General features: G+C 39.7%; 2 pseudogenes; one reads left to right on the top strand and one right to left on the bottom strand.

Annotated features, from left to right (window-relative positions):
* The first annotated feature begins 48 nt into the window (after positions 1-48).
* LOC114366846 lies at positions 49-3,192 on the top strand (annotated as a pseudogene).
* Positions 3,193-7,940: 4,748 nt separating this feature from the next.
* Positions 7,941-14,293, bottom strand: LOC114367684 (annotated as a pseudogene).
* Positions 14,294-14,501: the final 208 nt, after the last annotated feature.

Genomic DNA, 14,501 nt, shown 5'->3' with positions numbered 1-14,501 from the left:
CCCTGCTTCAACTCTATTCGAAATTTCACTTTGCGGAGATCCTCCGCCATGAATTGTCGAAAAAGCAACAAGAAAACGAAGTCATGAACAACCTTAACCGTGGAATTGCCACCACCAATCTCATCCTCAGAAGCCCTTATAGTCAACGCATTTTGTGTGCTTGGCTTGGCCTTCGCCTTCTGGATTGCGAACACTGCCTACTCTATCGAACTCGTTACTCATCCTCCTCTCTCACTCTTCTTCTTCTGGTTACTCTCAATTCAATTTTCTTTTTGTTTTTACTTTTCTTAGTTCCTTTCTCATTTTCTCATTCTGCCACGTCGTTTAGATTACAGAGCTCCCCATTGTGACCCTTATATACAGTCGATATCGACAAAATCGGAAGCAATGCATGGTAACGCGTGTTCCTTAACTTCTCTAAAATCAAGCAATTCTATGATTTCTGGGGTTATTCTAAAGTTTTTGTCGTGTGACTTCTGTTCTTTGTAGTACCTGCGAGCTGTTGGGAGAGGGGTTCTAGGAGTTCCTGTTGGTGAGTTCAAACATTGTTTTATTTATTTATTTTCTGGTACTTTTTTTATTGTTGGGGAGACATCAACTAGTTATACGACTAAAATAGTGTGTATAAGATGGTTGTGTTAAACTCAAACCCACATTGTAACTGAGTCTATCATAGTTATTATTGTTAGGCCCATTGGGCCACTCGTTATCAGACCGTTATTGAATCACCTGTATATATCTAGTCTTGCAGACTTGGCGTCCTGAACTTAGAAGTCCATTTTGTAGGATTTCGTTAGACTCAAATCTACATTCTAATATTTATCATTGTAATGACTAATGACGCAGTTTGCAACTTCAGGATTAGTGTGGTATGGGTTTAAAAATGTGGGTGGAAATTTAATTTTACTAATAAAACAGTTTTTGAAAAATTAATTTTTTTAATAGTAGTATTTTTCAATTTGCAAGGGCACTACTAAATTTTTTAGGAGCTATCGTTGTCGGGTCGCCTGTTACATTTTAGTATGTTAAATTAGTTGTTTGTAGAGTAGTGTTTTTTCTTAGAACTTTCCACATGGAGCTTGTTGTTGATGAGATAAAGGATTAAGTGTAATTACTATTGTTCATTTGTTCCTTTAAGCTAAATATGTGATCTTTTCTGCAACTGTTTAGCCTCTTCTATTATGTCTTCAAATATGTATTTTCAGTTTTGACTTTGAAGATCTCTACGAATAACTAGAGCATGTTGTGACTTTGCAAATTTACTTGGGACATGTATCTTCCCAAGACTGTAAATTGGGCTCTTATGATGTCTGTGTTCACAGTGAGTGACTATTTCATTGCCCTTCTCTTGCTTACCGTTACAGCTTCTTGGAGATTGTTTTGGTGTTTCTGATTGGACTTGTCTCTCATATATATTCTGCATTTATATGACTATTGATACTTTGCATTTTGTCTGCATATTCTTTTCCTTTACTTTTTACTGTTTGAAAAAAAAAATTGACCATTTATGCAAATGTTTGTCTTATTAGTTATTAAAGTTAAAATTAAAAAAAGATGGTTTGGACTACATGTCTATTTGAAAACGTGTTTGCTACTAAGGCATTAGCTTAATCTTTTAAAAGGTAAAATGAAACCCCCATAAATTTGTCAAATGCTAGTCTCCTTGATCATGTACAAGTTACATTTGATTTGACTGTGGAAGGTTCCAGATTTTAGCCTTTGTTTTGTTCTTGCTCCTAATCATCTCACCTCAGAAAAGTATAGCGGCCGGCCAACATATGTTGAAGTGAAAGTCATTGAGTTTTATCATCATAACTTTCAGACTTCCAATGTCAATTAAAAGTTCAAACACCATTTTCAATTAATGTTAACAACTATATTTTCTAGCTGTGAAATTAATTTTCAGAGTTTTCTTATCAGTTCTCTTCCTTTTTTTTCCCTGAATGATTTACAAGTTTACAACTTTTGTCAGGACAGACATTTTTTAAACTGTGGCCCCATGTTTATGTATACTTTTATAAATTCACATCTAGTGTTATTGCAGACAATTCCAGCGTCATGTGTTCTTGGTTTATCGTGGGCTGACTGGCGACGTATATTTTCACAAACAAAGTATGATCCTTCTAGCAAATAATTTCTTAATTCATTACATATTTGGTTATGTAAAGTTTCTTTTATTGGGATTCTGGAAAATATATTTAATGTTGTATGTTGAACTACTTTTTTGATAGCTCTGTATATTTATTTTGGTCCTTCAATTAGTTACTTTAAATTACAATATTGTTATTATTGTGATACTATTTTAGGCCAAAAGGATCTATAGAGTACCTGATTTGTTTACCAGCACATGGAGCAATTATTGGAGCATGGTTTGGGGCTTGGCCAATGTCTCTTGACTAGGAGAGGCCATAGCAGGTAATTGATTTCCCTTTTCTAATCCTTTGTCTTTGAATTCATCATTTCATTGACCATTGTTCAGAGCAAACAGGAATAGCAGTTCTCACCATAGTTTTGTTATTTCATAAGCCTCAATACATTTTCTCACTAGTTATTATTATTATTATTATTATTATTATTAGCGTTTTATCAATCCTATTTTACTTGTTAAATCTGTGATCATGTTTCAATAATTTATATTCCTTCATGAGTTTATGATTAAATGTTTTTGAAGTATACCTCTCTCACACCATTACCACCATGCTTTTGAGGTTTTTTTTGGAAAGGGAATTTTTCTTAATAGCATGACAGACAACAGCTGTCTATCGCTCTATGAACTTTGCCATTAGTTAATTTTATTGTCATTTTTGTTTTTGGCATAGATTACTAACAGAAAGTTAGATCATACACAAATCTAGAATGTGAAAAGATTGTAATTTAAGATAACCAAATTCATTTGTTTTGTGTTTTGACATTGTTTATATTTCTGAAGCATAAAACATTCGTTCTCCGAACCCAAAACCTGTTAGATTGTTATGGTGGTATAAACTGATGGACTGCTTCTCTAATTGATTTTCAAATGATATCGTTCATTTGATGTGTTGTTTTATAGCATTAACATAGTTTTCATATTATTTGTTGGAATGGCCCATTTCTGTGAGCTATGGGACCGTAGCTGGTTCCCTGGTGGTATTGGTTGCATCATTGGGCTTTGTTCTTGCTTCTGGTAGATCACAACATATCAAAAGAGAATGAAGTGCTAGTAGCAGTGTCGCGGTGATTTTTGGATATCAAGCTATTGATTAGCATTGACTCGCAATTTTTAAGATCACCACCGATCTTTTATTTTTCCGAAGAAAAGGGAGAAAGCTCGAAAAACCCTATTTTTTAAGAGATCAAAGGTCCGGGGGTTGGTTACGCAAAGGGAAGGTACTAGCACCCTAAACGTCTATAGTACTCTATAGGAACCTCTTGCTTATTTTATCTTTATGCTAAATTGATTATTTGTTTGGAAATAAATGCTTAAGTGTGAAAAGATTAAAGAGATAGGTTTGAAGGAAAAGAGAAGAAATGTTTTTGTTATTTTTATTGATTTGGAAAGACAAAGTCTTTTGCCTACATACCCGAATGGGATCAAAATCATGTAGTTCGGGGTAGAAAGTCGAGTGGTTGGTTTTGATTGATTTTAAAGTTCGAAAAAAGAAGAGTTTAGACAAGGTAAGAGGCCGAAAAGGCATAGAAGAAATAAAAGAAGTGAGTTCGATTGATTTTAAATTAGAAAAAATGTTTTGATTGATTAAAGATTGATTAAAGATTTGATTAAGAAAGAAAGAAAAAGATTGACCCCTTTTTTTGAAATTTTGATTATGGAAAGTTTTTGGTTTTTGACTTTTCTCTCTTTTTTTTTTTTTTTTTTTTTTGATCTCTAGTTATGTAAAGATAAGTCTAAACGCGCCGGATCCTTAAAATGACGTTGGATCAAGTGAGGGTCCTTTTCCTCGGATGCGGTTCAAATTACATGATCGTCCTCGGCAGAAAACATAAAAATAAATGTGAGTGTCGGTGCAGATTCTCATTTTTTTTTTTTTTTATTTACATTTACATTGGACCTAGATACATTCTAATTGGCAATAATAAATAAAAATTGCAAATGCATTAAAATAAATATGCTAGAAGAAATAATAAAATGCATGAAATACAAAACAATAAATACATATGGTGCATAAAATAAATAAAGAAAATAAAATGCAAGACATAAAAATAAATATAATGCTGGAAATAAATAAAAAAAGGAAAATAAAAATGCAAGACATAAAATAAACATGATGCTAAAAATAAATAAAAAATGCAAGACATAAAATAAATATGATGCATAAAATAAAAAATAAACAAAATAAAATAAAAAATGCAAGACATAAAATAAGTATGATGCTGAAAATAAAATGGAACGAAAATAAAAATGCAATACAGAAAATAAATATGATGCTAAAAAAGAATGCGAGACATAAAAATAAAAATGCAAGGCAAAAATAAATAGGGTACATAAAATAAAGAAAATAAAAGTGCAAGACAAAAAAATAAATATGATACTGGAAAATAAAATGCAAGACGTAAAATAGATATGGTGCTGGAAAATAAATAAAGAAAATAAAAATGCGAGGCATAAAATTAAATATGATGCGTAAAAATAAAAATGCAAGACATAAAATAAATATGGTGCGTAAAAAAAAGAAAAAAAAAAAAGGGGGTGCAGTAAGGAAAAGGGGGGGTGAGAGTAGGAATCGGAAAAGAAGAAAAAGAGAAAAAGAAACTGGGCCAGAGAGGAGTCCAACGGGCCAGAGGGGAGAACCGGACCGGTTTGGTTCAAGGGAAAAAACCAAACCGGTCCAGCCTCTATATAAGGGCTAGGGGGCCGGTTTTTTCATTTTTCAAAAGCTTTTTCTCTCTCTTCTCTTTTTCTCTCTTCTCTTTTTCTCTCTTCTCTCTCCTCCTTTCCGAGGTTCTCAGCGGCCAAGAACACCCTCCGGCGCGGCGGCCGCTGGCGGCGCCACCGTGCCGGAGTAGCTCAAGCCCCCCCTTTTTTTACCTCTCGAACCCTCTTCACTCACTCGTTATGAATCTGAGGTTCGTTTTCAAAAAATGCGACACAGCAAGCCTAGATCTAAACTTAAAGCGGGTAGAATCCTACCCTTTTCTTTCGTGTTTGGTTGGGTTGAAACGGTTTTGGGCTGGTAACCGGTGAGTTAGGACCGCGTAGTGTATGGTTCTGGGTTAGTATTATCTTGGTTTATGCCGGTTCGGCTTCCGTGGTCTGTGTGATGATTGGGGTACGAATATTTGTGGTTATGGAATACGAATCTGTGGTGTTGAATGTGTTTCAGATTTCGTTTCTGTTGGTTTTTTTTTATGGTTGATTTGTACGGATTTGTGAAAACGGTGGTGGGTGGTGGCCTGAGGGAGGCTGTGTTGGTGGTTTTCGGTGGCTTGAGGGAGGCTGTGTTGAGTGGTGGCTAGTGGTGGCTTGGCTATTCCGGCGCTTTGACTGTCCGTATTCACTCCGCTCTCTGACACGCACAGTAATTAATGCAGCATTTAAAGGACATAATTAGGGTAAAAAACGAAGAGCCCCTCTGGGCCTGGACCAAAAAAAGAGACAGAAAAGAAGAAAAAGGAAAAAAAAGGAAAGGAAAAAAAAAACAAAATATAAAACAGCAAAAATAAAATAAAATAAAATAAAATAAAAATAAAATAAAAACGAAAAAAGGATACTAATAAAGATATTAATAAAAAACGGAAATAATAAAAACACTTAATAAAAGGAAAAAAAAAAGAAGAAAATAATAACTAAAAAAATAATAATAATAATAAAAAAAAAAAGGTAAATAAATAAATAAAAAAAGGGGCGTCTTCAAAACAAAAATGAGGTATTTTAAAATACCTCCCTGCCGAAATTTCATCTGAAATGATGGAAATTTCCGGCTTAAAAGACGAGAAAAAAAAGAAATAAAACGGGTCAAAAATGGGGTATGACAGATGCCCCTATTTAAGTCTCTTCGTTACGGAGATTTAAAAGTGAAACTTTTAAAGCGACGGGTCGAAGAGATTTAAATACAGAGTACACCATTTTTGACCAATTTCAACTACAAAATGCTATGAATGCACTGTTATGCACGTAATGTTGCGAATGCTTGCGATGCAAGTATGAATGCAATACGAGGTAAATGGCTCGACTGGGAATAACAAAACCAAATGGTACCCGATTTTGTTAAAGAAAAGGGGTCCGACTGGGGATCACATGGTTTTACTGGGGGTAAATGTCAGCTGTTCGGGTTGACGACGAACTGCCACTGACGACAAAGGAACAAAGATAAATGTCAGATGTTCGGGTTATTGCCGAACTAGCCAACTGACCAGAATCGAAGATAAATGTCAACTGTTCGGGTTATTGCCGAACTAGTCAATCTGACCAAAAACAAAGATAAATATCAACTGTCCGGGTTATTGCCGAACTAGCCAACTGATAAGAAACAAAGATAAATGTCAACTGTTCAGGTTATTGCCGAACTAGCCAACTGATAAGAAACAAAGATAAATATCAACTGTCCGGGTTATTGCCGAACTAGTCAACTGATAAGAAACAAAGATAAATGTCAACTGTTCAGGTTATTGCCGAACTAGCCAACTGATAAGAAACAAAGATAAATGTCAACTGTTCAGGTTATTGCCGAACTAGTCAACTGACAAGAAACAAAGATAAATGTCAATTGTTCGGGTTATTGCCGAACTAGTCAACTGATGACATGAAACAGAGGCAAATGATGCACAAGCTGTTCATTAAAGAAATTGCCACTTGGCGGAGAGAGGGTGACATCTTTGGATCAGACACACTGGGGATGACACTTGGGGAAATAGAAGGTTACAAATTATTCATGATTGATTGAAATGAAAAGATAAATGAAGCAAGACTCATGATGGTTAATGCAGCCATGTACGCATGATATTGTCTTTATTGTATATGCATGAATGTGTATATGTATGAATGTCTGAATGACGACACGACTTGTATGACTGTATGGAGGATTGACTTGTATGATTGTGTGAATGATAGATTTGATGGAACAAGATTGGACAAGTAAGATTGAAAGTGACCCGACGTCGCATCACAAACACTCGGCAATCTTCAATGGGGATGATGCCACCAGGGTATATCAAAATAGTGACGGGGTAAAGCCCGCAGCAACTGATGGGGAATAAACATTTCTTGGGGAGAACGTGCCAATCCAAAAAACATGGTAGAAGAGCTAGTGCTTCTGTGGTCATGCTTATTATTATTCTTTTTTTTTTTTTTTTTTTTTTTTTGAAAAAAAGCAATTGACCACGTGCAACCTGCAAGGTTTATCCATTCTCAGGGTAGCTGTTGACACACCCTTCGTCTATTCACGAGTTCAAAGAAAAAATGTTTTGTTGTTTGTGCTTCTCAAAAAAGACATGAAAGAAAATTTATGATTTTGAGAAATATTTTGTTTCAAATGCTACCATAAAAAAAAGGAAAGGTTTTATAAGCTGAATAAATGAGAATTCCAAATGAAAGGCAACAGGCTCAAATTTATTTGAAAGAGTGGTGACCTGCCAATGGCATGGCTCCACTGATCTTACAAAGTTTGGAAATGGTAAGTATAAATCGAAGGTTCATTGAACACAATAACCGTTGTTCCCTCTGACAACCTTAAATTCCACTATTTGGATGCTTCAGATTCAGGGTCTCCTTGACATTCCATTGTGCCCCAAATGAACGAAGATCATCTCGATGCAGTTACTTTGTCTTTTGATCCTTAAATTTTGCATAGATCGCCCTTTCGGGTTTTCGACCTATCAGGCTAATTATTTTTCTGTTTGATGTCTCTAATTTTTGCCTGGGCCGCCCTTTCGGATTTTCGACCCACCGAGACGCTCATTTTTGCCTAAGCCGCCCTTTCGAGTTTTCGACTTACCGAGCTGTTCTTTTATTTTTAGACAAAGTATTTCTTGACTGCATCCGCATTCACGGGACGAGGGAGCTCATCCCCATCCATAGTTGTAAGAGTCAGTGCACCACCAGAGAAAGCTCTCTTGACGACATATGGGCCTTCGTAATTAGGCGTCCACTTGCCCCTAGAATCGGGTTGGAAAGATAAAACCTTCTTGAGCACAAGATCTCCTTCTTGAAACACACGAGGACGAACCTTCTTGTCGAAAGCTTGCTTCATCCTCTGTTGATAAAGTTGTCCGTGACACAAGGCCTTCATGCGTTTTTCTTCAATTAGATTCAACTGATCATATCTGCTTTGGCACCATTCAGCTTCTGATAACTGGGCCTCCATTAGAACTCTCATTGATGGAATCTCAACCTCCACAGGGAGTACTGCTTCCATACCATACACCAAAGAGAAGGGGGTCGCCCCTGTTGAGGTACGCACTGAAGTGCGATACCCATGCAAAGCATACGGTAACATCTCGTGCCAGTCTTTGTATGTGACCACCATCTTCTGCACTATCTTCTTGATATTCTTGTTTGCAGCTTCAACTGCGCCATTCATCTGAGGTCTGTAAGGAGAAGAATTGTGATGCTCAATCTTGAACTCTTCACACAGATCTTTCATCATCTTGTTATTCAAGTTCGTTCCATTATCTGTGATGATTCTGTTGGGCACACCATAACGGCAGATGATCTGATTCTTGATAAAGCGGACCACAACTTGCTTAGTCACATTTGCATAAGATGCTGCTTCAACCCACTTGGTGAAGTAATCAATAGCCACTAGAATGAAACGATGTCCGTTTGAAGCTTTCGGTTCGATTCTACCAATCATATCGATGCCCCACATAGAGAAGGGCCACGGAGAAGAAAGAACATTAAGTGTAGTTGGTGGTACATGAGTTCTGTCAGCATAAATCTGGCATTTGTGGCACTTCCTGGCATGCTTGCAACAATCCGTTTCCATCGACATCCAGTAGTAACCTGCTCTCAACAACTTCCTAGCCATTGCATGTCCATTGGAGTGAGTTCCAAAGGAGCCTTCATGTATCTCATGCATCAAAAGTTCTGCTTCTTGCTTATCTACACACCTGAGTAGTACCATGTCAAAGTTTCTTTTGTACAAAACATCCCCATTTAGGAAGAAATTACCAGACAATCTTCTCAAAGTTCTCCTGTCTTTGTTGGATGCTCCGGGTGGATATTCCTGGCTTTGAAGGAAACACTTGATATCATGGAACCAGGGCTTATCATCAACAACCTCTTCGACTGCAAACACGTGAGCGGGCCTCTCGAGGCGCTGAATTCTGATTGTTGGCAAATTATTCCGGTGACTCACTTCGTACATGGAGGATAAAGTTGCTAACGCATCTGCCATCTGGTTCTCATCACGAGGGATGTGGTGAAGCTCCACTTCGTTGAAGAAGGTTAGCAAACGCCTTGCATAATCTTTGTATGGAATCAAGCCGGGGTGGCGAGTTTCCCATTCTCCTTTGATTTGGTTGATTACGAGAGCTGAATCCCCGTAAATGTCAAGGTTCTTGATTCTCAAGTCGATGGCTTTTTCAATGCCCAAGATACATGCTTCATATTCTGCCATATTGTTGGTGCAATCGAACTGTAACCTTGCAGCGAAAGGGAGATGATTACCTTCAGGAGTGATAATAACTGCCCCAATTCCATTGCCAAAGACATTCACGGCTCCATCAAAAATCAAACCCCATCTAGACTCAGGATCTGGACCTTCTCCAAGCAATGGTTCATCACAATCCTTCATCTTCAAGTACATAATCTCTTCATCAGGAAAGTCAAACTTGATGGGTTGATAGTCCTCAATTGGTTGGTGAGCCAAATGATCAGCAAGAACACTCCCCTTAATTGCCTTCTGGGTGCGGTATTCGATATCATACTCGGATAACAACATCTGCCAACGAGCAATTCTTCCTGTCAGAGCGGGTTTCTCGAAGATATACTTGATCGGGTCCATCTTGGATATTAGCCAGGTGGTGTGGTTAATCATGTAGTGACGAAGACGCTTGGCAGCCCAGGCTAGTGCACAACAAGTTTTCTCAAGTAGGGAGTACCTGGACTCACAATCTGTAAACTTCTTGCTCAAGTAGTAGATGGCATGTTCTTTCCTTCCGGTCTCATCCTGTTGTCCGAGCACACAGCCCATAGAATCTTCTAACACAGTCAAGTACATAATCAGAGGCCTTCCTTCAATTGGAGGTATAAGAATTGGAGGTTCTAGCAGATAATTCTTGATACTATCAAAAGCCTTTTGACAATCTTCGGTCCAAACAACCCCTTGATCTTTTCGAAGCAACTTGAATATAGGTCCGCACGTGGCTGTCATGTGCGAGATGAAACGAGAAATGTAATTTAGACGCCCAAGAAAACCTCTCACTTGTTTCTCTGTTTGTGGAACCGGCATTTCTCTAATGGCCTTGACCTTGTCAGGATCTACTTCAATACCTTTCTGACTGACAATGAAACCCAAGAGTTTTCCAGATCTAACACCAAAGGTACATTTGTTGGGATTCAGTCGAAGTTGGTACTTTCTCAGCCGTTGAAACATCTTCAGCAAGTACTCGACATGTTCTTCTTCAGTGCCTGACTTGACAATCATATCATCCACGTACACTTCTATCTCTTTGTGCATCATGTCATGAAAGAGAGTGGTCATGCCTCTTTGGTAAGTGGCACCTGCATTTATCAACCCAAAGGGCATTACCCTGTAGCAAAAGGTGCCCCAAGGCGTGATGAAAGATGTCTTTTCTCTGTCTTCAACAGCCATCTTGATCTGATTGTACCCAGAGAAACCGTCCATGAAGGAGAAGACCTTGGACTTTGCAGCGCTGTCAACCAATACGTCGACGTGAGGTAGAGGAAAGTCATCTTTTGGACTAGCCTTGTTCAAATCCCGGTAGTCAACGCACATCCTGACTTTGCCGTCCCTCTTTGGAACAGGCACTATGTTGGCTAACCATTGAGGATACTCTGATGTGATAAGAAAACCTGCATCGATCTGCTTCTGTACTTCCTCCTTGATCTTGAGAGCCATGTCAGGGCGAGTTCTTCTCAGTTTCTGTTTGACCGGTGGGCATTCGGGCTTCAAAGGCAAACGGTGCTCCACAATACGGGGATCCAAGCCGGGCATATCCTGGTACGACCATGCGAACACATCGGCATATTCTTTAAGTAATTCAATCACCCTTCGTCTGACAGTTGCCTCAAGCGACGCCCCAATCTTGACTTCCTTCTTATCTTCCTTGGTTCCCAAGTTAATCACCTCTACTACCTCCTCATGAGGCCGAATGGTTTTCTTTTCATATTCCAATAACCGAGCAAGTTCCTCCGGGATTTCATCATCCTCCTCCTCTTCAGCCTCGTAGACAGGAGATTCGAAGTTGGGAGAGAGTGCAGGGTTATTATGTTCAAAGGGCTCATAAATGCCTAGTCTGCATATGATTGATGATTGACTTTAGAAAATGAGTGAACAATGCAGACTTTTTATAATTAATTGAAATCAGAAAACAAAAAAATAAAATATTTTTTGGGTTTTTTGTGTTACCATTTTCCAGCAAGAGCAATAAGTATAGATATTGGGATAAACCACATTTTCCATTAATAAGAGTAGTGCTTGAAACAAAACAGCCCTACATGATTGCGCTTTCGTCCTGGGCAAGACGAAAGGATCTTTTTGAAAAACAAACAAACAGAGAAAACAAAGACACATTACTTTGATGCATGAACTACTGAAGGGATGTCAACCGCGTCCCAGTTGCGGACAAGTTTTCCAGGTGTGACAAATGCAAGTACTCTCTCTTCAGGAACGTCTTCCAAGACAGCATTGGCTTCTGGCGAGTTGTTGATGAACCCGGCGCTACAAAAGGTGCTAGTAATGGAGCTTGATCCAACACTGTTCGTTGCGGATCCTGCAGAAGAAGCAAATCCCAGTCCTTCGCGGTTTTTACTCTCTAACAACTGCACAACTTTTCCCCATCCTACACCTGTTCCTTCCTGCACCACTTTCTGTGCGCTCTTCCAAGTAGCAAAAGATACTTCATTCTTCTCTGGCTTTTTACCCTCTACAGTCAGGCCTTGGAAAGAGGTTCCTTCTGTTTCATCAGCACCAATAAAGGAAAAAACTGACAAATGACTAACCAACAAGGCTTCCTCTCCGCTCACAGTGATCAAACTCCCATTTCTGACAAACTTCAGCTTTTGATGCAAAGTGGATGTCACGGCCCCCGCTTCATGGATCCACGGCCTACCCAAAAGGCAACTGTATGCGGCTTGGATATCCATCACCTGGAATGTAATTTGGAAAACAAACGGCCCAATTGTAATGGGCAAATCAACCTCCCCGATAACAGACTTTCTTGATCCATCAAACGCTTTGACAACCACCCCGCTTCTTCTCATGGGAGGCCCCCGGTAGGAAAGTTGATCTAATGTGGATTTGGCCATTACATTCAATGAGGAACCAGTGTCCACAAGTACATTCGACAGAGCATCTGACTTGCAGTTCACCGATATATGTAACGCCAGATTGTGGTTCCTCCCCTCCTCAGGAAGCTCTTCATCACTAAAACTTAAATTATTGCAGGCAGTAATGTTTCCTACTATACTGTCCAATTGATTAACAGTCACGTCCCTCTCTACAAAAGCTTGGTCCAACACCTTCATTAGAGCCTCACGGTGTGCTTCTGAGTTCAATAGCAGAGACAAAATGGATATCTTAGAGGGAGTTTGCAACAGCTGGTCTACTACTTTATACTCACTCTTCTGGATCAGTTTCAGAATTTCGTCATGATCAGAATTCTTGCTAGTCCCATTGGATTGGCCTACTTCCTTCCTTGTACCGGGGCCATTCACTGTCGCCTGTTTAACTGCCGGATCATTCACTTTCTTTGCAAACAATGTGGGGATAACACGTCCATTCCTTAGAACTTTACCGTCACTAGCAATGTTGTCCACAGAAATCGCAGGAGTTAGAGAGGGCAAAGGCACCTCCTGCCCACCTTCCAACATCGTGGCACTATACTTGTAAGGGACCGCTTTTAGAGAAGCATACGGCATAGGTCCTGGCAAGCTAATCACCAGTGGAGTAGTAGTTGATTCCCCACTGTTATAGCTTATTTCCAACCGCTGAAACTCGGGGGTGATGATGCACACTTCTTTGTCCTTCCTCGTGATGATAAGTTCTCTGCTGTCTATCAACCCTTGTACGTCCTCTTGTACCTTCGGGCATCCTTTTACATTCACAGGACATATTTCACACGCTGCATGATCATGGTCAAACAGAGCTGCCTCGCACATCTTGATATGTATTGGGACCAGGGGAGTTCGAACGTGCTGGACGTTTAGGATGACACCGTCTTCATCACAATCTTGTATCATGTTGACAGCAGGTCCATGGTTCGGCAGAGGGTTCGCCTGAACATTGGGATTCTGATCTTTGAAGGATAGCAAGTTGGCCCGGACTAGTTTTTGCACTTCATTCTTCAGGACATAGCAGTTTTCAACGTCATGACCTGGGGCCCCTTGGTGGAAAGCGCAGGTTAAATCATGACGAAACCAGGGAGGTAAAACATCTGGTGTACGAGGGGGTGTTCTGACCTGGACAAGGTTTTTGGCGAGCAGGGCGGGGAGTAAGTCAGCATATTTCATCGGGATTGGATCAAAGGTTGTTTTCTGGCGGTTTTGTGAGTGATATGGTTGTTGGGGGGTCTGCGGGCGATTTTGTTGTTTTTGAGGGTATTGTGGCTGATGGTATTGCTGTGGAGGGTATTGTTGTGGAGGGTATGGTTGTGGAGGGTATTGTTGTGGAGGGTATGGGTAGGGGTAATGTGGCCTTTGTTGGTGATATGATGGGTTTGGGATAGTGGATGCGGCATTCGCAACCTGACGATATGGGGTGAAATTCTGCTGAGGCTTACCATGAGCTACCATTCCCACCTCTTGATCTTTCTTCTTCGCAAAGTGGCCTCCAAATTTCTTGGCATTGCTTGCGGCAGGGGCACTTTCCCCAGTCAGACGTCCCTCTCGGACACCTTCCTCTAATCGTACCCCCATGTTGACCATTTCGGTGAAGTCTGTTGGTGCACTTGCAACCATTTTCTCGTAATAAAACTGGCTCAGGGTCTTCAGAAATATTTTGGTCATTTCCTTTTCTTCCAACGGCGGGACAATCTGGGCAGCCACTTCCCTCCAACGCTGGGCATACTCCTTGAACGTTTCCTTCTCTTTTTGTGTCATCGCACAGGAGTTGATCACGATCTGGGGCCATGTCCAGATTGTACTTATACTGCCGGATGAACGCTTCACCCAGGTCATTGAAAGTACGAATGCTCGCACTGTCCAAATTCATATACCATTTCAGAGCGGCCCCAGTCAGGCTGTCCTGAAAGAAATGAATAAGCAGCTTCTGATTGTCAGTATACATGGACATTTTCCGCGCGTACATCACCAAGTGACTGCGGGGACAAGAGTTTCCTTTATACTTCTCGAAGTCTGGCACCTTGACTTGTGAGGGATAGTAACA

This window comes from Glycine soja, chromosome 9 (genome assembly GCF_004193775.1).
Source record: "Glycine soja cultivar W05 chromosome 9, ASM419377v2, whole genome shotgun sequence".
In the NCBI taxonomy this organism is placed as follows: Eukaryota; Viridiplantae; Streptophyta; class Magnoliopsida; order Fabales; family Fabaceae; genus Glycine; species Glycine soja.
This window is presented reverse-complemented; position numbering and strand designations above follow the sequence as displayed.